At 39.5% G+C, this 27985-nt stretch overlaps 1 protein-coding gene and 1 long non-coding RNA gene across 4 annotated transcripts in view; one reads left to right on the top strand and one right to left on the bottom strand.

Moving 5' to 3' along the window:
• The window catches only part of ADD3 (adducin 3), a 92252-nt gene that overhangs the window by 38776 nt on the left and 25491 nt on the right, over positions 1-27985 (bottom strand). For all 3 annotated transcript variants that reach the window (XM_071446013.1, XM_071446011.1, XM_071446014.1), the window contains exon 2: positions 20083-20128. The gene's annotated coding sequence lies outside the window, so the exon portion shown is untranslated. The remainder of the gene's footprint in view (positions 1-20082; positions 20129-27985) is intronic.
• On the top strand, positions 890-18952 carry LOC139599040 (uncharacterized). The gene is made up of 3 exons (XR_011682148.1): positions 890-981; positions 1310-1407; positions 18305-18952. It is a non-coding gene; the product is annotated as an uncharacterized lncRNA (long non-coding RNA).

The raw sequence follows: 27985 nt of genomic DNA, 5'->3' as shown, positions 1-27985 counted from the left end.
AAGTGGACCTTCAAGACCAGCAGCATACATACCTGGAACATACCTTGTCTGTAGGCTAAAACATTGCCTTTCATCCTTATTCTTCTGAAAAAACAAATTTTTGGTACAGCAAAATAGACATTAGAAAAAGCTTCTTCAACCAAAGGGTGGTTGGGCACTGGAACAGTTCCCCAGGGCAGTGGTCACAGCACCAAGTCTGACAGAGTTCAAGAAATGCTTGGACAACACTCTTGGACACATTGTGTGATTCTGGGGATGTTTCTTTGCAGGGCTAAGAATTGGACCTGATTTTTGTGTGTCCCTTCCAACTCAGTCTGTTCTATGATCCTGGGACTCTGACTTCTGAGATATCAATGGCGTAATCTACCCAATTGCTCATCGATGTGCACAGCTTCGGGGGGATGACCCTCAGGGAGGATGACACCTCCAAAGGCCACGTTTAAGATCAAAGTCTTTGGACCCTGCATGGGATGGGAAAGCCTGACTGTGCCATTCCATGTAGAACTGGGGAGGTCAGCACCCTTCTGCTTCTGACCAGACACTTCACCTGCCATTCAGCCATTTCCAGCCACTTTTACTGTCGGTGGCAAAAAACAGCAATGTAACGGTTTTGTCTTAAAAGCTGAAGAACGAAGGAAAAAGGATTTTGTACTAGAAAGAGAAAACAAACTGAACACTTTCAACTTTGCCAGCTCTCTGTTTTTGTGTTTACTTCTTTCCCTTTCCCAGAGAGAGCCCTGAGGGGAAGCCCTCCCTGCTCCCTCATGGCCACCCTCACCTCACACCCACCGCCAGCCCAGGCCCCCAGGCAGCAGCTGCCAAATTAACTCTGAGGGCAGCCAATCTCTGCTTTTAGCCTCGCCTGCAGAACACAGGAGCGCGGGGGTCACTCAAAGCCCGTGTTGTTCCAATGCTCTAATAACCCATTGTTCCCCCGCGGCCGCCTCAGCGAGATAAAACGAAAGGCCGCGTTTTCCGAGGGTAAGCGAATTCCCGCTGCCAGCCAAGGGCTCGGCCTCACATGGGGCCAGCCCATCCTGCGGCTCGGCAGGGACCTGGTGGGTTTGTTTTTGTTAGTGGGGGTTTGCAGGAACATCTGCTCAATGAAGGGATGGTGTGGGTCTCGCCATCGCCTTCCCCACAGGGCTGTGCAAAGCCGTGTTCACTCCCTCTGCACTCAGTAAAGATACTGCATTGACAGTCCCACGGCTAAAATCTGGCTCCTACCTGCTGGATGTTTATAATCTGCTTCCTACCCGAGGCTGCAGAAGGATTGACAATCTAATGGTTTCTACTGTAACTTTTCCAGGACAGGGGAGCCACAGCATGGGCTCAGGGCAGAGAGCCCCGGCAGCAGGGCTGAAGCACCCCCAGCATCACATCCACCAGACTCCAGGTACACCATGTGTAAGTACTGGGACGGGAGAAAGGACAAAACAGGCAGAAATTATTCCAACAATACAGGAAATTATAAGATTAAAAAGCCACTCGTTTTATATTTTCACCACATCCTCTCGTCCAGTAATGAAGTTCGCTGAACATCATTAACATTCCGCTAATGAGACATCCAACTGCCCAGAACGGACGGCAATAACGAACGTGAGCTCTGTTTCCACCAAATCTACCAGAAAGATTTTTAAGGGTCTGCTTTCCCACTGACATGAACACATGACTCCCATTAGCCTTAATAAAGGAACAGTGCATTCAGTGGGAGAGAAACTTCCCAAGGTTGCATAACTGAACTGCAGCATGCTCAAGACACAGTATAGACTGCTAAAAGAAGTTAGCAGTCCCAAAACTACAGGGACAGGCCAAATTCTTCCATTACTTTCCCATTAACTTTTGTCATAGTTCAGACTTCATTGCTTTAGGCAGTGAGAGTACTCAAAGCTTTTTTTATGACAGAAAAAGGGAAACGTAAATTTTTTAATGGAAAAGCAAATCAGGCAGTGGGATGTTTAAATTCTATTTTTAGGCTGAAATAAATTAACTTCAGATATGGACTTTCTTAATGCATTGTCCCTACAAACTATTCTTGACTCCATGGTATATAAATTCTTACTTTTCTAACAATGCAAATTTGTTGACAGGATGACAGGTTAAAGTTTATCTTTCAGGCTGCTTCCCTTGCCCCAGTCACAAAAATCTAGTTATGTCAATTTATGTCCCTTTCAGTGCTCAGTGAGGCGAGGAAATGGAGTGGAGTGCCAGAATGTAGAAACAATGCAAAAAAACTAATACCAGAACTTAGTATTTGCCTCTTAGGCTAAGCTCTGCTCACCCTCACAAAGCTTTGGAATTAATATTGTGTATCTCAAAACTGTGCTCAAGAAAAACCTTCATTCCAGATGTTGAAAACATGATGAATCTACTGAAAGTTAGAAGCTTTTTGTTCATCTCTTCTCCCCAGTTTATATATTTTAAAATACTTGGGTACTTAGCTCTTGGTTTTTTTTTTTTCTTTGACCAGGGTGCATGTATGCTTTTGGATACTAGAAAATTGAATTTAATAGACTACTTAAAACTAGTTGGTCATGCCTTTACCATAAGAATCTCTCTGATTCTGGTGTAATGAAAGAATCTGATGTAATTTAAGAAATTAAATACAATTGCAGCATACATTAATGAAGGCTGCCTCATGCACTCTGCTATAGCTTTAAATGAGAATAGACTTCTCTATTATCTATCACACTGCAGTGACTAATATGGGAGAATATCTAGTCTGCTACTACTCACACACATGATAAAAACTCATTAGCACACATACAGAATCTGAACTACTTTGATACAGTAAAGAGAGATGGGGAACTACATCTCTTTTTACAATTGCTATAACTGTGTGACCAGTAATGAGCTGTTTTAGAGAGCCATGTGTTTAAACATATCAAGATTACCTACCTATAAAAAACCCCCAAACCAACAACAATTAAAAAAACAACTCCAAACCAAACTCAACCACAAACCAAAATATAAGTGATTCGATTTATTTCACAGACTTAAAAGCTCAAAGGTACAGGGAGCCATGGTACTGCAGCACAGTGCAATCAGCCCTGTGCCCTACGAGGCTGTGCTGACTTTAGCTGCCAACAAACACTCAAAACTCTGAGCCCAGTCCTACTGAGTCTGATGTTCTCCTTGGCTTAAGCAGAAGCAAAATCAGATCTCATTTCCTTTAAAAAAAACCAAAACAAAAAACCAACAAACCCATCCCATAATATACAGAATGACCACTGCTAACAGGCTGATTTATGGATACATGATACTAACTACAGTAGGAAACTCCATTCAAACAGAGAAACTGTAACTCACCAGTCATGTCACAACACTGAAGATAAAAATCATGCTGGTGTCAAATAGAAGACACTCAAATTACAAGACAACTATCTGCAGCATCCATCCCCAACCATTCTGTCAAACACACAACTGCAATAGCACAAAGCATCTTTATGACAGGAATAAAAGGCTCTTTAAATGCTCCTTTTATTTTTTTATTGAATGAACCCACTCTTACACAAAGTTCACTCAACGATGTCTCGAGCTTTAGCACTGCCAAATCCTGTATTTCATTAGTCAACTATGGCTTGTCAGTCACACACAGAACAATCTGAAGTATTTATTGACTGCATACAATTTCTTCATGTAGTAGGTCAGGTGGTTGTTTAAGACACTGAACTTATTACTACAGTGATAAATGTAGTTGTCAGGACAAGAATCTTTTCAGTGTTACCCCACAGCTGACCAAACATTTCCCTGCTCCAAGTTACTGGCAAAACTCAAAGGGAGTTAAAAACCAAAGCCACAGACTCCTCCCAGGCAGTGTTAGTTTCAGCATTTTCTGTAGCTGACTCTTCTCACAGATCAGTAATCTTTACTAACAGTGCCTCCCTCCAAGGAAGCACACTGCACCACACCTCCCAATTGTTTTAGAAGTACACATATACAAAGACCACAGTTGAAAAAGATACCATCAGAGCTGGCGAGTCCAGAGAAATCTTGTCCTAAATATTTTTCAAGTTTATGCATGAGAAAAGGGTGGAGAAAGAAACCACAGCTGAAAGATTCACAAACATGAACTCAGGTTTGCAAAGCAAATCATGCCACCAACCTGTCACGTAACCCACAGGAAAACACAGTGCAGACAGTCTGGATCAAGATACTCACTGTCAGATGAATTAAATTGCACAACTCCTATATGAGTTCCTTAAAACTGGCTGGATTTTTTTGCCACTCTTAATCTCGCAGTCAGACAGGCACTAGATTAAAGTGAAGGCAGAGCAGAGAACAGCCAGTCTCTAACCTTTAACAACTTCTTACATGCCGGGGTAATTAAGAACACTGTTCTCATACCCTGTTTATTGCCTTGAAAGGATCACCAGTTGGTTACTGGCCATAAAAACAACTGCAGCTCTATAATTCCTTAAATATTTACTAACAACATACACCAGAGTGCAAACCCCAGAACTCTATTCTTGATAGTCAGACCTTTCTGTGCAAACACAAATTGACAAAAAGACCTTCTGGCAAAACCACTCCAGAATGCTTTTACTCTTTGGTTTTGAAGCAGAGATCTGCCTTTTTCCCCTCCCTACAACACCACCCACTCTTCCAAACAAATAAGTAATCCAGTGTTGCACAGGAATTTTAATTGTTTCCATAACTTCTACTACCTGCCAAAAAAGTACTTAGTATGACAGATATGGAACAGGGTGCCTATGATACATGTATATTTATAATAAGATATGACCATATATATGGATATGTACAACATACAACTTATGTAATAGTTAACTTTTGTATAGCTATAAAAACTAAAAGCCCTTCAAGGAGGCAACCTTCGTTCTTTGAAGTAACAGCCATGATTTGAGTTACTGACTCTCAGGCTCAGATTTACAATCAAATTACTACAGCTGAACTTCCTGCATACCATGTGAGCCAGACTTGGGTTGGTGTCCCCTTGCGTGCTCTTAGCCACGACAGACAAGGTCGCAGTGGAAATCCCTTGCATGGAAGGCTGAAAAACTAGGATGTAAGTGTGCACTCTGTATTTGCTGGAAGTACAATCCCACAGCTCTCTGCAGCAGTCTCTGCAAGAGTTTGGCTGATTTGGGTGCTGAGACTGAAAGTTTGGCTCCTTCCAAGAGTTGTGCAATTTCTATTTATTTATTTATTAAAGATCTTGGTCTGTCAACCCTTCCTCACTCTGCACAGCATTTACCACAAATAATGGCCCTGGTTTCAGTGGGACCTTTGAAATACTCATCTTAAGATACGAGGAGTTACACAACCCAAGCTGGTGGGGACATTTTCAACATATTTGTACAACTTCATTTATTTAGTTATTAAGACCAGGTCTTAAAACAACAAAACCTTTTTCAAGCATTTGTTTAAACAATTCATTCCAGGTATGAGACTATTTATAAATATATGGTATGCAAATACTGCGTACTAGTAAAATACTTATGAGAGTTGTAATTATTTTGGCAAAAGAGCTTAGAGATCTTCCCCTGAGTAAACTGCATGTCAGCATAAGCCTACTAGCAGGGGAGGTGTAACAATTCCATAAAACAAAAGTGCATTTAAAACAGTTTAATACACAAGGGGAAAAATATCTGTTATACATTCATACTGGAAGCTCACAAAGTATTATCTTCAACAACAGGTACCACACATTTTTCCACTGATTTTACAACTAAGCCCAGCATGCTGCAGCTTCTGACAGCATTAGGGCTTAGAACCTACTTTTGACAGCATTTTTTCATTTGTGATGGGTGGTTTGTTTTTGGATTGTTATGGGCTGGGTGAAGCCTCGAGGCAGACATGCAGCCCTGTTGATAACATATGTATTTTCCAACCCCGTGATAAATTTCCCATAACTGCTGGGCTGGAACATGACTTTCAGCAACTTGACTCTTTCACATTTGGCTAAAGCAGCATCAGTCCATTTTATAAATTAGCTCCAAGAGAATGCATGGAAGACAACCCTTTTCATAACAGATTGCTTTCAACGCTCAACTTCAGACTCCTATGTTCAGAAAACAACGATTACTGCTTTCAGAATTCCAAATCTCCTCAGCCAGAATTTTTCCTCAAGCTGGAAATCCAAAGTCAGAAATTAATTTCACAGAGTGCACCTGGAATTTGAATATCGACATCAACAGTGCTGGTTGCTACATCTTAGGAGGGATTTTACTTCGTATGCAAATCCTAAACTACAGATATATTTCAGTACTCTTACATTACTCCCACTGAAAAGGTCTGCGCTGTTTTTAAAGCCTTAAAACCTTGCCTTTCACAGCTGCAAAGGAAATGACAAGAGAAGAAAAACACAGCCCAGTGCATATCAGCAATTAATTCCATCCACAACTGCCCAGCTGTTTGTGCATGGAGGAACTGGGCTGTTTCCCCTCTGAGCTTGGGCCACTGAAAGCTGATACGGCCCTTTCGGAGATGTGGGCTGCTGGTAACGCGTCAGGAATGCGCGCGCGATCACACGGAGCTGCAGGGGAAGAAATGAAATCCAGACTGAGTATCTGTGCTATGAGGATAAAGTTATCTGGGGCAGAGAGAGGCCGAGGGGGACGGGGAGCTGCCAGTGAAGCCAGGCTCAGCCTGCAGGGCACAACCATCACTGGCAGAGACAAGGTGGGATGAGCTCAGAAACCTGCATGTCTGTGTCAGCTCTGCCAAGGTGTTTTTATGTTGGCTGATGTCAGACAGGCAGATCTGGGGGCACTTCACAAAAGCTGGTACTTTCACTTGGGATCATGCTTTCCCAGCAAAGTTGCAACAGAGACTTGGCTCCATCCATTCTAGAGTAAGACTTATTAGTAAGTAATCTCACCAATGCTTGCAGCCCTGGGGCCCCAGAACTTAAGGCAGAATTCAGTCCTTTAGAGTCTTTCCTATGAATGAAATCCCCTCATGCCACCCTTGGGATTTCAGGAAAGGCACAGAGTATATAAAAGGGGGATGCTCTTGGTACCATCGACAAACCTCACCCTGTTAGAGTCCTGGAAATTTCTGCCCACTCAAATTCACCAGTTTACATGAACAGCTCATTTTTTCCTCTAATACTTTTAATAATTTAAAACTGCAAAACAACATGTATTTTTTTCCTCCGTTAATCTAAACCGGTCCCCATATAAAAACTCCAAATTGCTGGGTAAAGCCACAAACAGCAAAACACTTCTAATATATATTATTGGCATTTTGTTCTTCAGCTCCAACACCACCAGTAAAAAAATAGCTCCTTTGATTTTTGGTAGCAGCAAGTCATTGGATGGAGCAATCAATCCTCTCAAAACTGCACAGGTATTCAAAAGAATGACACTAATAAGAAAGTATTTTCACTTGACCATTTTCAAGACCAGTGCCTATGGTAAGAAGAGTAACTACCACAGGGCTATTCCCTTCACAAAAAGCAATGAAGTACCAGCTTGTGTATTTTGCTGAATAAACTGAGTCTGCTAAAACTACACACTTGTGCCCCAATGTGTGGAAAGAAAAACATTCTGCAGAAATAAAACTGTGAAATGTCCATACAGCAATAAAACAAATTGTAGAAAAATATCCTTCTAGCAAACAAGATTGATGAAATATTTAAACATTACCTTTTCAAGGAAGGATCTCTAAAGTTTAGAGCTATGCTTCTGGAAGCTTGGTATAATCTCCAAAACCATGATACAAGCATGCAGTGTTAAAATTTGGAAACCAGAAAAGCAGAGGACTTTCAGTAATTTACAGCTTCTCAAGGAAAGTAAATCCAAACCCTATGGTTGACTGGAAGATATAAATTTGTACAAACAGCTTAAAATACCATCCCTTTTTTCTCTCTTGGAACCAATGACTCAATAAAGGCTAAACAGAAGCAGCACATTTTTAAATCAGAAGCATAGCACAATTTAGACTGCATGTAATCTCACTATATTGCTGCATGAACAGTTCCACTGCTGCTGGAAAGCAAGAACAGCACTCATCATTCTTCCCACAATTTCATTTTTAGCTATTCAACATTGGGCAAATCCATTGGGGGATGATTTCCTACGTTGCTTATTGTCTGCCACAGCAAAACCTGGCTTTCTCACATATTAGAAACATGCACAGAAAGTTTCTGGATGTGATCAGTCAATCACATCACAATGAGCAATTCCAAGACCTCCAAGGTACATAGGTCACCTTCCCAAGACCATTAGTTCTTTTCACATGAAGTTCAGCAATGCTAATAATTTTTTTTCTTAATATCCTACTTATTCTAAATATTGGACAATACAGGCCAAAAGTATTTTTAAACAGCAGAACATGGAGAAGTCTTTAAAAATCCCAGAAGGACTAAAGGCTTTTTTAGACTTACCTCAAAATGGAAGATATCTCAGTAAAGAAGGGAATGGTGATAGAGCTGCAGATGCCTTAAAAAGTTATGTAGCTTAAAAATTCCTCCTCCCCCAGCCACACTAACTAGAATGGGTGTTAGTTATTGATTTCAAATTTGTTTCTCAGGCTCAGTTTTCAGCAATATTTTGATAGAAGGCTGTGAAAATACTGATAGATGCTAAAAGTGATAACAGTAAGTTTCACTGCATCAGTGGAACTCAGCTGAGCACTACAAATAGAAATCATTCAAGTGAATCTTGCAAGTGCACATATGCCAACTGGCTAACTAAACACAGCTCTTCACTGACTAGTCTCTTCTGTTTGCTACTTCTCCAGAGCAAAATTCTCTCTTGTGAAGCAAACCTATCCAAGATCTATGTACTCTTTAAAAGCATGGAAGATCTATCCCAGAAATACACAATTCTTCAGCTTGTAAGGATTTACCATTTAAATTTAGGCAAGATGCTTCAAGCTGGAGATAAATTTTAGTCACTAAGGCTAAAATTCAGATGCAGAGAGGGTTCCAAGCCCACATACCACTTATGTCCCAAACCAGACTCACAGATGAGTAATAGTGAGGTTTAGCTGTGCACACCTCTCAGATTTGATACACAGCAAAAAATTTCACACCAAAAGAATGAAAAAGGGGTTAGAAAGTCCCTAATTTTCACATCCAGCTGTAATACATAAATTGTTTTACTTATACTGAATATGAACACATATCACATTTGCTGGAATAATTATTGAAATGTGGAAGTTGTTTGATTGTGCCTAGAAATGCTTACATCACATAATAGTTAAGGATAAATAGCACCATCTGAACTTGCAAGAGAAGTTCATACTTCACAGTTAAATAATTTGTGAGTCACTTGGGATGACTTAAGTTCTTCTCTCTCCGAGATGTGAATCAGGAACAAAGTTGCTCAATGTCTAAAAGTTCCCAGCTCGAAAGAAAAATTCCTAAGTCCTAAAGTAACAGTTTTCATTTATCATCTATATTATCTACTGAGTACTGAAATTTAACATCTTCATGTTCAGCATTTGTGTTTGTGAAACCATTAGGTCGTAGAGTGCAATTCTTTCTGCCTAACTTCAGATAATTACACAGCACTTGAATTCACTGTCTAACTAAGCTCTCTCTGGCATGAAGTGAGTAATTATCTAGACTTCATTGGCTGTGCCATAGACTTAGAGTTGTTCCAACACAGGCACACAATCCACAAGCAGGCACTGATATTGCAGAGATCTCGAGTTATGCAAGGCACGTGCTGCTCTGAAACACTGACAAGCTACAGGCAAGACAGAATGAACATGTGAAAAGAGATCATTTAACTATTTTATTAGCCCAGGGGAAAAAAATCCAAGTGGCAGATAAAAAACCAATTCATTAAATTCTTGCAATTCACGTGCACAACGGGTGATACACTTTTCTATTCATCTCACAACCAGAGGTCTTTTTTTACATTGCCCAAGTCAACACCACATATTACAGACTAATTCTCAGCAGTGAGATACAACACAGTATAAAATGAGAACCTCAGTGCCAAGCACATCCCAAGATCTGGCAACAGTGTGAGTGTAGACTAAAATATGCTGTGAGAAACTGTCACCAGGCACAAACAAGGTTTCAGAATACCAAGTGCAAGAGCTGCCAACATAACAATAATTAAGTAAAAATATATGACCAATTCCTCAAAAAATATAAAAAACCAAAATCTCAACATGTAGGGAATAGAACAGGAGGAAAAGTGAAGGAAGGAGGAACAGAAGAAAGGTAGCAGATATGTTATATTTGGTTTGCAATCAAAATACAAATTAAATTTATTTGATTACAAAAATGTTCATCCATGGAGACTACTATAAGACAAACAAGCTTAATGGGAAATAGTGTTTAACAAGTTCCATAAATGATTTTTAAAGTAATGACAAAGCTTTCTCTCCATTCTCAGTAAGTGCTTGAAGCTAATGTACATCTCAAAGACTGTCTTCTGTATTTTACTGTTGCTGTCAAGAAAGAAAAATGAGCCAAAAAGTTAGCAAATGCACTGCACAACTAACACTTGACATCAATGTGGAACTAGAGCTGCTACATCTCAGCGTTAGCATGACATGTAAAGAAACAAAGCACTCCTTTATAGTAGAAATCCTTTAATGGTTCATGCTGAAAGTGGAGTAAGGCAACAACAAACTCCTCGTAGCCATCAGCCCACTACAAGCACCTTGCAGTATTCATGGCAATAAAGAGTTTATTGCAGTGAAATGTATTGAATGCACTGCACTGAAATGTATTTTCTAAAAGGTTATTTATGCTCTCCTCCTTACATGACAGTTAGATGAGCCAGGGTTGAATTGGCATGATGCATGACAAACACACAACACCAAGTTATGGTGACGATGAGAGGATTTTTGAATACTTTTCTAAATCATACAAGCTTATCAGTACCCACCTACAAACATATGCTTTCTTCCATATGACACAATGTGCAAAATAGCAATGGTGCAAACTTCATGCTTTATGCTTGAAAGAGAATAGCATAATTTTATCTACAGTGTATACTCCCAAAGCCTAAGGGAGAGATTTGGTGAAAGAAAATAGTTCCATGGAAGTAACCTTATCTTTCTGGTAACCTTTGGCCATTTTGTAATTCTTTGGTACAAAACTGGTATAAAGCTGACAGATGTTGGAGAGGGCCTTTCAGCTGCTCTAGTAAATCTGTTTCACTTTAAAGCTATTTCACCATCATTAAGTACCTTAAAATGGCTCTAACTGTGAAAAAGCTTGAAGCTGCTTTTAGTCCAAACTACATTTTCTTCGTAAAGCCTGATATGATGCCAATATGACACTTTACCTTATTTATTTTGTATCTTCTTACCAATAAATTTGTGTTATCAGTAATGTAAGAAAGAGTCACGAACATTCAGTATGATGTGTGCCAATGACATACAAAGACAGGAGAAAATTCAGACTTGGCAGATTTCATAGGAGTCTGTTGACTGACAATGCCACACATACCACAAAGTAAGCTTCACCTACATCTTGTGGTCAGAACCTGACCAAAATTAAACAAACATTCACATCTAAATTAACGTACACGGGCAGTCAAAGATTTTTATTACATATGTGTCATTAAGTGTTCTTGAGGCAACACAGTTAATTTCAGCCCAATGTTTCCTATAATCCAGTTACTTATTGGGGGTCCATCTAATTTATCACAAAGTTACATTGTGGTATAGTATTCTGTTCCTGGCTGTTAAGTAAGTACATTTTTCAAAAAGTTACACGATTACAGATGATTTGGGTTTTTTTTGCATTTCACACCAGCAAGTTCAACTCTACAGGCTGAAGAGGAGGAAAACAAGACCTAAATAACTGAATGTCCCACCCTAAGGTTAAAGGCCACCTATCTGAAATGCACATGAGCACTTCCCTCAAATCCTGAGATAAGTTTTTGCCCACGCATCTGCCACGTGTTTACCAATTTTGTGGTCTTTGTTCCTATGAAACACACCACCTTGCCTGTACAGACCTGCAGCTCTGTGGTGCCCTGGCTATTCCTGGAATGCTTTTAATACATTGAAATTGTGTTTGTCTATCTTCCTGCTCTGATCTCACAGCCATTTTAAGCAACAGATCACAGTTGCCAGGTCAATGTTGTCACTGGTGGTTACCGTAAGCTCTCTTGGGTAAATGGTATCTGCTCCTGGCAATTTGCCACTTTTTTTTTTTCTATATTCTAAAAATCTTTTTAACCAACATTTCAATTTGAGACCAATTCTCAAAATATGACCTACAAAGTGAAGTTTCTGCCCTAAAGTCTCTCAGGAAAAAAATCTTGGATAAAAACCATTTAGCTTTTTTACTGTGCCCTATGTTCACCATGTATTTCTTCTATATTCAGTCATCTATCAGCTCTCCAGTCTGTCTGGCAGGATGTTCATTCCTGATGTACTTGAAATGATTCAATTTAAAGGATTTATTGCTGGCTCTGGTATCTTTAGCAAATTGTTTCTCAGAATATCTTTTGGCCAGACTTATTATACTTTAAAATTTAATTTGTGAGAGAGTTTTTTTTTCCCCCTTCTATTTTCTTCAGCAAAAACTTCAACTTTTGAAAGATGGTTCCTTGTTGCTAAGAGATTCCTAAACCCTGCTATAAACCCCTCCTTGCCTCTTAAAAATAAAAAAGTAGCAACAACAAAAAGTTTGAAGTCTTCAGTAGATGGGTATATTTTTTTCCAACTTCTAATTCATTCTTTTAAAAGCCACTTTACTACCTGCAGGCTTTAACTTCTTATAACAAGTATTTTCATTTTTATGACTAGCAAAGGTAGGAGGCTGGCAAGGAAATTGCACTGCTCAGACCACTGAACTTGAATCAGACAACCACATTCCTGGGAGCCAGGGAAGAACAGCTTTGCTATTCCAGACACAAATGTTCTGAGAGCAACACTGATGCTTTCTGCAGTCACTGCCTTCAACAAGCTTGAGACTTGTTTCCACAAGATTTGGAAACACAAAATTGCTTCCTTCCATACTTTCATGGTAGCAGGTTGCTGCCCCAAACATCAAGGTGATGTTCCATGTAGTATAACCACTATTGGTATTGTAGGTTACAATGTTTCAAAACTTTTTTTTAAGAAACACATACTCAAACACCGCAAACAGAATGCAGATGGGTTTGTTTTATCGTGGTTTAATTGCAATATTTGAGGGATTGACTGCTTTAGTTTATTAAAAGAATTAACCCAATCTAAAGTAACAGCCTATGTGAAGTGTAAGTACTCCATTTCCATGGAGAATAAACACATTTCATTTGGCAATTCACTCACCAATTTGTGTAGCTGCACTACTGTTAGTCCAAAAAATGTGATTAAATTGAATTTAGAATTAAGATAATTATAGGTTTCTCCAGTTAATGGTATAAATAACCTTCAAACTGAACTTCTTGACATGAAACCCTCCTCATTTCTATGTTAAGGTGTAGACACTGGGCAATAGCAGCAACTGTTCCTGAATGTGGAGCATAAAGGAATCAGACTTTCATGTTTTGTTAGTGATTTTTTTTACCCCATTCTCCTTCAACCAAGACTCCCCTCCGCCTAGGATGACACACCACAAATCACAGTTCCTAGCACTCCACACTGATAACCAGCAGAGACTTGAGTGTTGGCAAGTCTCAGTTAGCAGCCTAAGCTCTGCAGGAGGAGCAGAATTAAGGGAGCATCAGCTACAAAGAACTTGACTGAGTTTGTTTTAACATGACACACAACAAAAACAAGCCTTAAACTTACTTCCACATTTAACAAACTCTTCTCCATGAAGAGTCATTGGTCATTAGCAGACAGAGAAAACCTTCATGTTACTACAACTGAACTGTCAAGAAGTTATACAAATCCAGCTTCAGCAGAGGGGAAGAAAAAACTGACTTTCTAAATATCAACATTTGTTAAGGACGTTATAATCTCTGAATACAGCTCAATAAGTGAAGGGGGGAAAAATCACAAACCCACAGGCTGCTGCTGAAGTTAAATTGGTACTGAGTGGGAGAGTTTCAAGGTTTATAACTACTTTAGAAAAAAAATCCAGTTTTAAAACACATATTCCTCATTCACTCTACACAGCTGATTAATAAAGCCAGACCTGATAAAATCCAACAATCTCCACAGTAAACACACAATGGTGAGCTAATACCCATGTAGCCACATTTGGGTTTTTTATGTTTTACAAAGATTCAGCAGTTTTAAGACATCAGGAACAGATTTATTCTTACACAAAGGAATAATTAAAAAAAATTAAGTACAATGTGTTAGATGTGGAGAGACACAATTAAAGCCATTTCATTAATAGCTATAATGGTAGAAAAATAGAATGAGTTTATCTTTTGGAAAAAATATTTAATTTTAAGGTAGATCTATTCTCTTGCAGTTATAAGCCTGATGGCTTAAAATATACCACTCAGCAACTTTGAATAGCATTTCCAGCTTTAATTCCATCATCATAGAGAAAGAGCTGAAAATCTGATCACCATGTCACAAGCAACTGAACAGTTACATCAGCTCCTCTTTGCAGAGCTGTTCTTCATTAATTTATAATTAACAGGATGTGATAAAACAATCTGTATTACTAACTTTTAACAGCCTTCTTGTGTCAGCTGGAAATGTTTTTGTGTGGTGAACCCCAGAGCTCCAATGCTTCTCTCCCATGCCTAGCACCTCCCCAAAATTCCATCTGGAGGTGCCCACCAAGCTCCTCTGCCCCCTGCTGCAATCAGAGACTTCACATGAATGCTGTCCTCTTCCTCCTCCTGCCTCCCATGAAACTCTTTATCACATGGACTGAGGAATTTGACTGGGAATGAGATACAGACACTTATCTGCTGCCAAGCAAACTGTTTCCATGAAAGGGACCTTGGAAAGGGAAAATGGCAAAGAGCAATCTAACACTCTTCAACATGTTCCAGGCACTCAAGAGGAACAAAAAGCAAAAGACAAAAGGGGGGGAAAAAAAAGCAAAACCAACAATTCAGTATTTTAACAAAAGTGAAATAAAGCCTTCGAAAGCTGTGCTGTCTTGGAAGGCCTGAATGTCTTTTTCCTAAATCCTCAGCAGAAGTTCTGTAACAGCTACAGAAATTCTGTACAAACTCAGGGATTAGCAGCATGCCTGAGGAGGAAGTGGGATATTTGCTTCAAGCACCCTCTTCACATTTAAAAGGTTGTAGGAATTTGGATAAGCCTTCCTTACAGCTATGCATCATCCTAGTAGCAGCAATTCTGAAAATATCCTAGGGTGATGTTTTCCTTTTTTACTTATTAATCTTCCTCATCCTCAACTTCTAAGCTACTCCAGCTTTTCATCACAGCGAGAGAAGCAGGACAAGTGCTCAAATTTAGTCTGTTTATGCCAGAGAAACTTTATGTTTGGCTTTTTTGAGACAAGACAATCATCACTTGATGCTGACATTACAGAGAACCAGGTTCTATTTTGTAACAACAATCTATGCTGAAAATTATTGTGTTTTTAAAATAATGATTAAAGACACAACCAACAACCCCACAGCTCTTTCACATATGTACTAAAAGCAACAGGAGCTACACACAAAGCAAGTGTTTTTTCAGAAGAAAGGCAACAACTATAGAAATGTTGAACAGGATCTCCTTTTATCTTTGTTTTTTTTTTAATTCTCTTTGATTACTTTAACTTGCACAATATATATCCCACATTTTATTTCATTTGTTATGAATATCTGGGCAGAGCTCCAGTGCTTTGGTGAACTGGTCACAGTGAACAGCTCAGTTCAGCATGAGCACTACTACCAGCAGGGAAAGCCGGAGAAGTGGAGGAGATAAAACACCATTGTCACATCCATACAGGACAAGGCTGAGACAGCCAAGTAAACAGGAACTGAGTTCCAGAGAGTTTCTTCATTCAACAGGAAAGAGAGGTCCAACCAATGCAGGACTTTAAATGCAAATCCTCTTCACAATTAATGTGGTTACCTTTCAATCTGAACAAGAAAAACAGATTGCAGACACAGCATGAACAAATATTACTGTCTGCAACTACAAACATTTGATGAAATAAAAGCAAAGACTCAGACTTCTATGCATTGAAACTTCTCATACTAGGAATAAAAAAAGCTTTAAATTTATTCTCTAGAGAAAAAAGCATCAGATTACATAGTTGTATGAAATGTGCATAAGCCCAAATCCGTGTTTAATTTTGTCTTTGTTATCAGACTGCAAGACAACTTCTTTTTACTGGAAACAGGCATTTAAGGCAGAAATATACTTGTGTCACATATTCTGTTTCATCATTCATGCAGACAGGATTATCTACAGTCACTGACATTTGAAGAGCCACATCTGGGCTCTTAAACAGCACCAATTAAAAAATGGACCAAAATCAGGAAGTTCACTCACAATGGGGCTCAGAGAAGACAATAAATTTACATTTAACCAGAGGACCCTAGGCTTTTGGGATGACTAAATATGATTCCATCAGGGCTGGTAGCTGAGACAGAAGATGGAGAACACAATCTTTCCATATTTGCATGAACACATTCAGGAGTAAACACTTTCCCTTGCTTGACCCTAGGAAGCATCATGCCTAAAGGGATTTTTGAGCCAATGCTCATCCCAGTTCCTCCCTGATGGGCTGGAAGGGTGAGGGCTGTTTGGAGAATGGAGAGGGAATGTTGAAAGATGCTGGGCAGGGTGGGAGGAAAGCCCTCAAGAGCATGCTTAAAATAGTCCCACAAACACATCTAGCCTCTTTCAAAGATTAGAAAGCCCAGGGGCTCAAAACCATCAACACCACAGCAGCCTAGTTAGGAACATGACCTTCAGCAGAGCTGGAAAACAGGGTGTGTGCAGGTGGCAGGAATGGGACACTAAAGGCTGACACTTCAGTAGGGCACAGACAAAAGGTTTCGTCAACTCCACACTGGTAACGTGCGGATGTGTAACTTTGGGAACTGTCCTGCTCTGCCTTACCTTGACCTCTTCCTCAGTACTATGTGTAAGGGGATTTTAGCAGTCTAAATGAGTAATGCCACCTGCAGCTTAGAAATATGCTTCATATCAGAGAGAGACATTAAAAAAGAAATATCAACTTTACCAACTTGCTGAATCTTAGAGTTCTGTGAGATGTTTTCAAAAACAGCCCCAACAAACCCTTTGAACAATTCAAGATCTGTGCTCTCCTCACGCAAACCATGGAGAGAGTGCAGCTTTCCCAACAGCTAAGAGACAACGTTGAATTTTATTTGACCAAGTGAAATGGTTATGGGTAATACAGCTACACTATATGTATTTCAGGGAGGGCTTGGGGTTTTATTGTTATTTTTAAAAGGAAAATCAATTCAGGTGATAGATTGGAAGACAGATTCCTGTTAGTCATGCATCTTACTGTATTTTTGTACAGTTTCCTTTTAGATTGTTCCTTAGAGCAGGAAATAAAAAGGCCATTGTTTTACCATGTTCTCCTATCATTATAATGAGATGCATCAGATTGGAGTTATTGAATAAGCTCCAAACTCCTCAGGTTACATTCTTCTTCATCTTCAGCCTCGCCTTTCAAGCGAGCTTAACTCTTATTAAAAGGATCAGGGCTGTCCTCAGGCATACCCTGTCTTTAAACATGAAGCCCCAACCACATTTTATGGAAAAGAACTGTCAGTCTCTACCTTTGCCAAACTCCATAGCAGGTTTAAACGATTATGCAAGACAGTAGATTTTTATTCCAGGCTCCTCTTACTCAATATCAAGTCCTAAAAATAATATTTTTCTTTCTGCTAGGGCACCTCCAAATAGTGATGATCCAACGGCATTAAAGAAAAAAAAAGTTACAACTTAAAGAGCGTGACACAGATTATGAATAAAGAAACCCTTCCCATATGGAAAAGTTTTAAAAATTTGACATTTCTTTTCAATATGTGTTAATCAGAAAGACAGTAGTGAGTTCTCACTGCTTCAGACAGAAAAGAATCAAACCTCTTGGGACACTTTACACAAAGGCAACTGCAAAGAAGAGAGAACAATCCTGTAGTTTCTTTTAAAACCATACTCTGTGTTTTTTTAAATGGCTGGGAAAGTCAGCAGTTTGGAGCCAGCCACATGTTACTTATCAATGCTTCAAATGCAGGGTGAGTTAGAAAGGCCATGCCTGGTTCCTTTTGCAATTGGGAAAAATCTCTTTTGAAGTCTTTTTGAGGGACTGACGGGGGAGAAAGTGTCAGGAAAAGGATTTGACAGGTTCTGCACAGTGAGGGGCAAAAAAACGTCAAGAGTAAAATCCCTTGTCTAAAATGAGCAAAGAGATAGAAACCTCTCCTTCAGTCCTTCAGCACTGGAGACGCCAGATAAAATGTCTAAGAGTCCCTTGTATCTTTTTTCCAGCTACACATTAATTCCTTTTTATGCTTTTTGCCAGCTTCTCATCTTACCAGGAGCCTGCAGGAGAAGCCAGTCCAACACTGCAGGGAATGCAGCCACACTGGGGCTCCATGTCTAGCACTCTCCCAAGATCCCGGGAAAACATCTTGTATTTTAAATACCCCAAGCATCACAGAAGACCTCAGTTTCAAGGTGGAACCAATGATCTGAATCATCTCAAAGCAAAAGTGAAGGGACCAAGAAATTACCCAGTTTCTTGAAATGAAAAGCATTATTGACAAATGAAAAGGCATCATTGACAACAACACTGTTGGTTTTGCTCTTGGACAGCAGACAGGTTTTGCTCACCTGTATTTTCAATTCTGTCTAAATAACAGATATGAGTAGTTTTGTATCACATGCAATGTAAGCATAACTACCACCAGCATGTCAAGAACTGAACACATTTTGTTTTTACTGGGACCATAAGTTGCGCTGCCCTTTCTTTTACATTCTCGTATTCTTCAAACAAAATGTCCATTATTTTTTCCATCAATCACAAAGACTTCATGTAACTCATCTCTGAAAGCTGTATTTATAGCAGAAATTTGAGAAATTAATTCCATATAAACTCTCATCTGTAGCAAACTGCTTTTGCATATGTGGCACAAGCAACTTACACAGCTACAAACAACACAAACTTAGCATCCACAGGACAGAAAGGAACCAGAGTTCACTACATCACTACTCACAGGTAACAAGTTGATGCACTCTCAGTGGAAGAAGGCAGCTCAGCTCCTCTCAATTTGAAGTGTACAGAAGTATAAAATCAGCTTTTATTACTGAAAGCCATTGTCTTTCCATTTTGATGAAGTGATAATATTTTGACTTCTTCCTTGCTTCTGCCTCATAGTGTTCTATTTGCAAGGTACGTGTAGCATCTCACAGATAATACTTCACAGCAAAGAAAGGAGAAAAACTTTCTCCAACTAAGAAAAATCTTTCTAAAGAACCCTATCCAAGTGCTAGCAACAGGATTATTTTAATATAGTCTTTTTAGTTACATAACAGACATGAAAATGCAAGTTATAACACTGTCTTATTTTAATAAAGACCTGGGGAGCTAGATAAAAGAGTGCTAGACAAAAAATACTTCAGATAAGAGATTAGGCACTCAAATCCCTAAAATATTCCACTGTAAGAGTGTTTGCTGCCTATTATTATAAAGACCACAACACATGTTATCTATACCACAGAGACACTTGTAAGACATTAACAGAAGTGTCTGAAAAATGTATAAAAGAATCCCCAGTTCAGCTTGTAGAATCCAGGCTGCTGTCAGGTCCTGCCATCTTCCCACCACTCCTTTTGCATCTTTAGAGCTGTACATGGAGCAGTTAACTGCTGTTAGCTAAGCCTGCTAACTGCCCTGAAGAAAGTCAAAGCTGCAGTCACCACACTCGCTCATTTGATGATATTTATCATCAGCTGGTGCCTATACCCCACTGTACAAAGAGGGAATATCCACCTCACTGGGGCTGGAACTTGCAGAACACCTCACTACCCCTATGTCTGTGCAGTTCTATTATATATTTACAGCAAGTATTATGCAGCTTTGTTCAGACTCTTGTACGCACACCAAAGCTAAGGTAAAACTTCATCCCACAAAAGTACTTTGCACAACATTAATGAGATTATTGTAATAGGGTTTTTCGTCTGTGGTTTTTAATAAAACCATTTTAAAAGTGGCAGGTCACTGATTCAGTTCCCTCTTCCCCCTTAATATTGTTACACTAGAATACAGCAAGAATTCAGGCAGTAAAATGTTTTAGGTACCTTGAGTTTTTCCACAGCTCTCCTCCTCTCCAGTAATACAGTTGACCTGTAAAACAGAAAAAAGACATGACTGACTTGTAGTAGGCTTGCCAACATAACTGGAATATACTGTATACTGTATATTTATCTTCTTGAACCCGTTTTCAGAATTTTTCATTGAATTAAATTTTAGTTTGTTACCACATAATGCATTTTGCATATAACAAAATCTCAGAGTAGTCCCATTTAAGAGCGCCTAGCTGGAAATCTCAGGTTACAACTCACAAAATCCGGACTACCTGCTGCATTTTTAAAGCAGAGCATAACAGCCACAATCCATAACTCCTCTGGTAGCCCTGAGGAAGCTGAACCCCAGAGCAGAGGCTGAGGTGGGGCAGGAGCAGAGCACAGGAACACAACACCTCCCTTTGAGCACTGACCAGTGCCCAGAGCTCCTACGGAAACAACCGCCCTGCTCTGACCCTTTCCCTCCACCAAACAGGAATGCGTTTTCCTCTTGCATTCATCTTCTAACATTAATGTAAAATGAGTAAATAAAATAGCAATTGTTTACTTCTATCATCTTTTGTCTTCACAGGCTTTGACCACAAGTTATCTTCAGTCAAACCCGACAAATTATTTCTAGCACCTTCCTTTTTCCCTCAGCCACTCCACCAAGAAAAAACAGTTATTTTCTGGGGGACAGGGGCCAGGCTCCTTCCTTTCATGCATCCATACAAAACATATGCTACATTTTCTAAGATCTGTACATTGCAAATTAGACATTTTATGCATTGTGAAAACACTGGGCTCAGCCTACCATGAGGCAAGGCTGGTACCTCTCACCAACTTGTTACCCCATTTGAATTCATCAGGTTGCAACAGACTCTTTCACCCATTCTCTTCTCAAGCATTACTGCTTAGGTTTTCTCAGCATATCACACTACAAATACTTCACCAGTTTCAACACTTCAGCAGCCTGGTTATCCCATTTCCCATCAGCACTAAAATCTTGATTATTCAATGTGCTCTATGAATTTCAGAAGTAAAGAACTGACTTTCAAAAAAAACCAATGTGCAAAAAAATAATGCAAGTAGAATTACACAAAATTACTGGAAGACACTATAATTACAAGATACTCTAAAGCAAAAAACCAAATTCCAAGAGAAGTAAAAATAAGATGTTATTGTGTCTTGCTATTGCTCAAATTGTCTATTTCCCCTGAATTATTTACTTATATAAAGTCAATGCCTTGCTCAGCAAGTTTGCATTTAGAAATGAACAATGTACTTTTACGTGTAATACAGGTAAACAGCCACAAGACTATTTCATCTACTTTTAGAGCTGACAGGAGTACAGATTTAGGGGAGATTTAGAGGACAGAATTCTTTACCTAGGTGCTCTCTGTGGGGCTTGGGCATATTTGCTCATTTTGCTGTCCTGCCAACTGCTCCCTGGCAGAGTACACAAAGCAATGGCAGTGACTGGGAAAGAAGAAGAGATTCATTGGCACCAAAATGCCCTGCTAGAGCGTGAGTACTCCACAGCATCAGGAATTTAAACACTCTAACGTGACTGTTTATTCTTGGCATGAGTACAGTTTATTTTTCGTCTACTTCACACTGTTAGAGATAAGGGAACACTATTTTTACGCAAGCTCCTGATATGTTATTTTAAGCGTAGCCGTCACAGGCAAGGAGAGACTCTCTTCCAGGCTAGCAGCTACTGTTTCCAGAGGGCATTGACAGACCGCTCTCAGACAGCAAAATTTCAGTCTCTCCAACTTTCCAGCTTCAGGTCTAGTAGCACTGGTTTGCAGAACACAGAGGTGCCCCTATCTGAGGTGTTGGACACCCCTTCAGTCTCCCTAGCGTGGCACAGCCCTGCTCCTGCCTAGCACAGCCCCAGGACAGCAATGGGCAGCTTGCTCAGCTCTGTCCCCACCTCTGGGCACTGCACAGGCTGGACATCCTACAGCTCTCACTAGAAGGAGGTGCTGTAGGAGAAAGCCAGAAACTGTGACACTGCAAACATAAAATGCTCTTGAGCAAATTTTTCTCCTGTCCTTTGTCACAAGCTCTTTGTTACAATCTTTTTTTTCTACTTCACATCCCTTCTCCCTATTACCACTCAATGCACTTTCACAAGCTTTTCGTCCCTCCCCACTTCAAAATTCTCATTATTAAAACAATAACAAAAATATGTGACAATTATCAAACTACTCTGCCATTTAGTGCTATGACTTAATTCCCTCTGCTTAATCCAGTAGAGGGAATTTCCCATTCATCCTGTTCTACCCACTCCTGGAGTATGAGCAAGAAACTTTGACACAGGCACCGGTCAGGAAATGTCTTCACTGCACTTTGCATTGTTTAGGTGACATTCTCAGCTCTTGTTCATCAGTTATATGACTCCATGCCCAAAATAAAATTATATAATCAGTAACAAAGGATGCAGATCATATCAAGAATGGGAAAAAGAAAATCTGGGAAGAAGTAACAGTCACACATTAAACAATAAACTCAGAGTCACCTCTCAGATCAGGGAAAACAGCAATATACATTCTTGGATGAATAAATTGGGAGGAGAAATGGATTTTAACTAAGAGATGACAGCAGTGAGACAGATATTGAACATGAACAGCTTTGGAAAAATTTTCAATACATTTGAATAGCTGCATATGTCAGAAATCAGACATACTACACAAATCCTAACAGGATATTGAAAATGCAAGTACAAATTAAATGCTAAATGTGGGCTTCAGTCTGTAAGACAAAAGAATTTTTCTGTCAGAAAAAACATTTATCTTGAGAATTAAAGTGCAAAAGTCACTTGGTTACTTGAGAGCTACCTCTGCCTCTCTTAGAGAAGTAATGTTTTAGAGCTGTATCCAGAAACTATGAGTAATCACAATGATGGATAGTCCAGGAACTGGTGGGATATCCCAAAGAAACATGCCCTGGAATGAAATTATAATTTTCCTCAGCTACTCATATTATAATGGCTGATCAGTGTGCATTAGGAAAATACACTTCTGGTTTGAATCCAAACCTTGAGTATAAAAGCAAAGCTCTAGTAAATATTTAAGAGAATTTTGAGTTCCAAACTGAAGAGCTGGCAACTAAGTTCTTTCTCTTTTTTTTCTTTTTTTTTCTAACAAACAAAACCATCAAAAGATTGTGCAACTCTAAGAGCCCTTAAGGAAACAATTGGGAATTTTTCATAACATGGTATTTCCTTATACTGCTGACCACAGGAATGCAAACAGTTCCACCAAACAGAGATTCTTCATTGGAAACAACTGACAATCTAACCATGTTTCCATCTTTTCCATTCTCAGCACTCAGCATACAAAACAGATGATATAATAGAATACAGAACTGTCATACCAGGGCCACAAGACATCTTTACTATAAATCAGCACCTGAGAAACTTAACAAAAAGAAAGGCAGGTGAGGCACAAAAACATGGGCTGATACTCAACTGTGTTAGTGAAAGGAAAAGCAATGCTACACTTTGTACCTTAGAAGACATCCGTGTAAATCTAATGGATAAATTTCCTCACCACCTTCTTCATTTAGGATTATTTGAGCAATGTCAACTGACACCATGAATCCCTCCAAAGGAAGCTGGAAATGTTTGTGTACCTGTACAGAAATGGTGCTCAGAACTGACATTCTACCAGAAACTGCACAAGGAGAGCAAGTATCAGAGGGAGCAAGTACCTCAAGGGAAAGGCAAGACAGGACTTACAAAGAGACCTAATTTTCCTGACAGATAATTAACAAGTCACTATCATGGAGAAAGCAATTTACACTCTGTGCTGAACTCCATGCTGTGAAGAGAGAAATATAGGACAAATGAACATAGGCAACTGAAAACACAGTATTGTCAGAATTCAGGAAGGCACCAGGAATGGGAAAGGTGCTACATCAGCACCCTGACCAATACATGTCATTGCAAATTTGCAACTCAATTAAGGCAAGATTTTAATCAGAGCTACAACTGCAGTTAATTCTCTCAATTCAAGCTGAAGGAAAGCAAGAGGAACAAGTCATGAAAGGAGAACAAAACTGGAATGTGCTACAAAGAGACCAAATTGTTTTCAAAAGAAAAAAACCAAAACAAACAAAGCCAATGAAAGACAAAGCTTTATGGAGTTAGTTTGCCAAACAAGTCAAGAATTTTGGATGGTAGAAAAGACAGACAAATGTCTTAACTTCAGATAGAGACATAAAAAGACTTTGCTAGTGTGGAAATGTTTACAATCCATGGCAGAGAGTATTATTCTTGTAGTCAAGGAAACCACTCTTACAGGATTTCAAATTTTGGAATTCCCCTTTCAAGAGGGAACACAGGAATATCCTCCATGCTCTTCTAAAAGGAGAATGAATATGGCTTTAGTGTTCCAAACAGGGCCACAAGGCTTTGACAACAAACTGGTTCCAATGGCTCCACAGAGGAAGAGGTCACCATCATAAATGAAACATGCACTTTCACAGATCATCAATGATAAAATAGCCACTACGTCCTATAATATTTTCACATACAAAACTATTTACCAGGAGTTGCTAAACCAGTAGCTAAAATTTTCAAGCTAGGCTTTATTTAAATTACTGCATCTCTCGATGTTTTCTTTCAAAGGGATGCCCACTGAACTCTCAAAAGCTGACCTTTCATCACAGCACACTGCTGGTCTTGCAGAATTCAACTTTTCTGAAGTTACAAACATGTGAAACCTCCCCTCCTGTTTAGATGATTCTGAAGCTCTAAACATAAATTATACAAAGAAACAGCTTGGTTTAATTATAATAGTAGAGCAAAACTTATTTTTCCAGTTTTTATCTTAACTAGATAACAAAACCCCACTTCAGCTGATACATCAAAGTGTGCTGAGATTTAGAAGAGAACTCAAAAACTATTTTTTATTTTTATTGCTGTCAACATCCTAAGAAAAAAATATGCACCAAAAACTTTTCAATTTAATCTCTCTGGTGTTGCTAGAGAACTACCTAGACTCTGCAGACTATAAAGCAAGGCAGCACTTACAGCACACCACGATCACCATAATTAGAACATAGTAATACCAAGTGATGCAAGAAATTATTTGCTGGTTTTCATTAAAATGCACAGTTCATTTTTAATTTTTCCTACAGTCACTGCACCAAGACGCATGTTCAGAATGGCAAGAAACTACTAGGAAAAATTTATGTAACATTCATACTCAAGTTGAATTAGCACTACAATCACTAGAAGCTTTGGTGCTGATAAGGAAGCAGAGACTGATTTTAGAAAAATATTACAAATTAAAGCTATTGATGAGTAACTGAAACCTTTAATTATGACTTCTGGCTGAATTAAATACATATGAAAACGAAGGCATTAATTCACACTTACCTTATGGGTTATTGTTTATAGTAACTGGCTATTTAATTTTACCTTTGTCATCTGATAAACCCCACTAACAAAGGCCCAGTGCTCAACAGTTTGGTGTTGTAAAGAATAGAGCTGCTGTCTGGTATCTATCTTAATGACTGTTTCTCAGCAAGAATAAAATTAGTTTCAGGTGGGGTATTTTAAGTACTGCACTACTAAGTTTTCACATAAATACAGCCTAAGCAATGGGAAATGACACTGTCAGAAATCATCTGAATGGCCTTATCTGACTGCTGGGTGCAGTTTTGCAATAGACCTTCTAACTGGCCTCAGGGAAGTAATTCCTGCATTATGTAACTTCTGCTCCCCTTGCTCCCTTTCAAATGAGGTGAGGTCCCTGCTGAGACTGGCATGAGAGAAGGTGTGTGTTAATATACTATAATACACTGCATCTCTTCCAGTAATGGCTATGTCAAACCAGACAAAACACAAGTGCTAACTGCAGCTTCAAAAAGCCTGTCAAGAGGAGGCAGACAGTGCTCCTTTAGGCTTCCTTACAAAAAACGAAAAAGCACTGGTTAAAGCTACACCAAATCCATTTAAGTAAAATAATTTTCAAGCCATGTCCAAGGTTTGGGCCATTGTGAAGAAAAGGACACCTAGCATTTTTCAGCTGCTATTTAATGCCCCTGAACCTGTTTTTTCCCCCTCTCTGCTTCTTTTTTGTCTCACTCCACATATATTCTTGTATTCAGACTTCTCAGATTTTAAGTCTCTCCTGAAAGAAAAAATATCTTACATTCCTTTATAAAAAAGGAAATGTGAAGGCCCAGCATGACTCCTTTCTCACTTTTTGGTAACACAGGTTTCCTGCTTTCTTCTCCCTGAGACAAAATCTCTCATTTTCTACCAATCTCTCAGTGTCAACTTCAACCCATTAGCTTCTACTGCAGTCTCACTTCTGTCCTCTGAGCCCACCTACTAATGTACAATGGTCATTCCCAAAGCTGCTCTCGGTTTCTCACCAGAAACCATCTGCTCCAATCACTCCTCCCTTGTGGTTTGCAGGATCCCACTCCTGGCACTGCATGCCCCTTCCAGAACACCAAGACTACTCATGGTTGTAAGAAACCCTACCCTGCACCCACTGCAAGTCCCTTCTCTCATGCTACTTCTGCATTCTGTTTTCAGCACCACAAGCCCATTCCTCCTCTTCCACTGCCCTGTGAACTCCTGGAATGGGAACTGCCCAGACACATTGTGCTGGCCAACCACCTCAAATGCACAACTGGAAGCAACTTCTTGGTGCTGTACACAGACCACCCGCCTCCTACTCTGTCCAAGAGACCCAGCACAGCCTCAAAGCTTCAAGAAAGGAATGGGCACTTCATGGAGCAAGACTTCTGCTCCCTTGGGTTCCATTTCCCACACAAGGAAACAAGACCAACTTGCTCGGGTATGTGCAGGTATTTTGAGACTCCCTTCTCACTCGTGTGAGTGTAAAAAATACACTGAAATAGTCACACTTACAACACTGGTATAGCAGTAGTGGTCTGCCTAAGGGTACAAAGCAAGGCAAGATTCATATGGACTCTTTCCATATGTTTTCTCCCATAAAGTAAAAGCAAGACCTAGCACATTCTTACTCTATGTTTAGTTTCTCAGCAATTCTTTTTGCAAGCTGCCTTTGTCGCGTCAGTCCTGAAAATGTCCATTAAGGATGTTTTTACTAAGAAGGGGTTCTTCCTAAATTGATGCTTCAACTACCAGAGCAGACACTGATTCCCTTCTATGCTCAACTTTTCCTTTAATGCTATTTTGGTTTTATTTTGCAAGCCATCAAATCCACAGCAGCTCTTAACCTGAACTCCCATAGAGCTTTGTCTTTCAGCTCTGCAGCTGAAGTGTTACTCTCACTCTACTGCAGCAATATTACTTCTGAGCATTCCCAGCAAGGTTACTGGCACTATGCAGCTCTTTCTGAGACTGACAAAACTCCTCTCATACCGTGCCTGCAAACAGGAAGAGAATGGTGGAAGTAAAAGTGAAGGCCTGCAGCTGAAGTTTGAGGGGGCTGGAGAGGATTTTCCCCATGCTCCCAATGGTGATTAGTGGGGCAATTAGCCCAGTTGCATCAAGGCAGGACAAAACCACCACAAGGAATCTTTGCTTGACAACAGATGATCAGAAGATATTTCACAACATAAACTTCAGATGTATGATATTATTTTCTTCCAGCATTAACTTACGGATAAAGCCATAGCTGGATTCATGACACCAAATTATTGCTGCAAAGCTAATAATGTACATAAAGATCTTGAAACACTTTTCCTCCTCTCTGAAATACCAAGCCCCTTATTTATTAGAACAAGCTGTATTTGGAAGTTGAGGTTATGATTTGTTTACAAACTGACCAACTCCACTGGTGAAAGAAAAATAGGTTCTCATCAGTATTCATCCTACTTTATAATGACATTATGAACAGAAACATTGCCTCTTTATATTCTTTTATTTAATTATGCTCATGAAACAGTCAATTCAGCCCCC

The sequence above is a fragment of the Agelaius tricolor genome, unplaced genomic scaffold (assembly GCF_023055355.1).
Source record: "Agelaius tricolor isolate 1412-34295 unplaced genomic scaffold, bAgeTri1.0.p SCAF_22, whole genome shotgun sequence".
NCBI lineage: Eukaryota > Metazoa > Chordata > Aves > Passeriformes > Icteridae > Agelaius > Agelaius tricolor.
The sequence above is the reverse complement of the archived record's forward strand: the minus strand, read 5'-3'. Positions and strand labels throughout refer to the sequence as shown.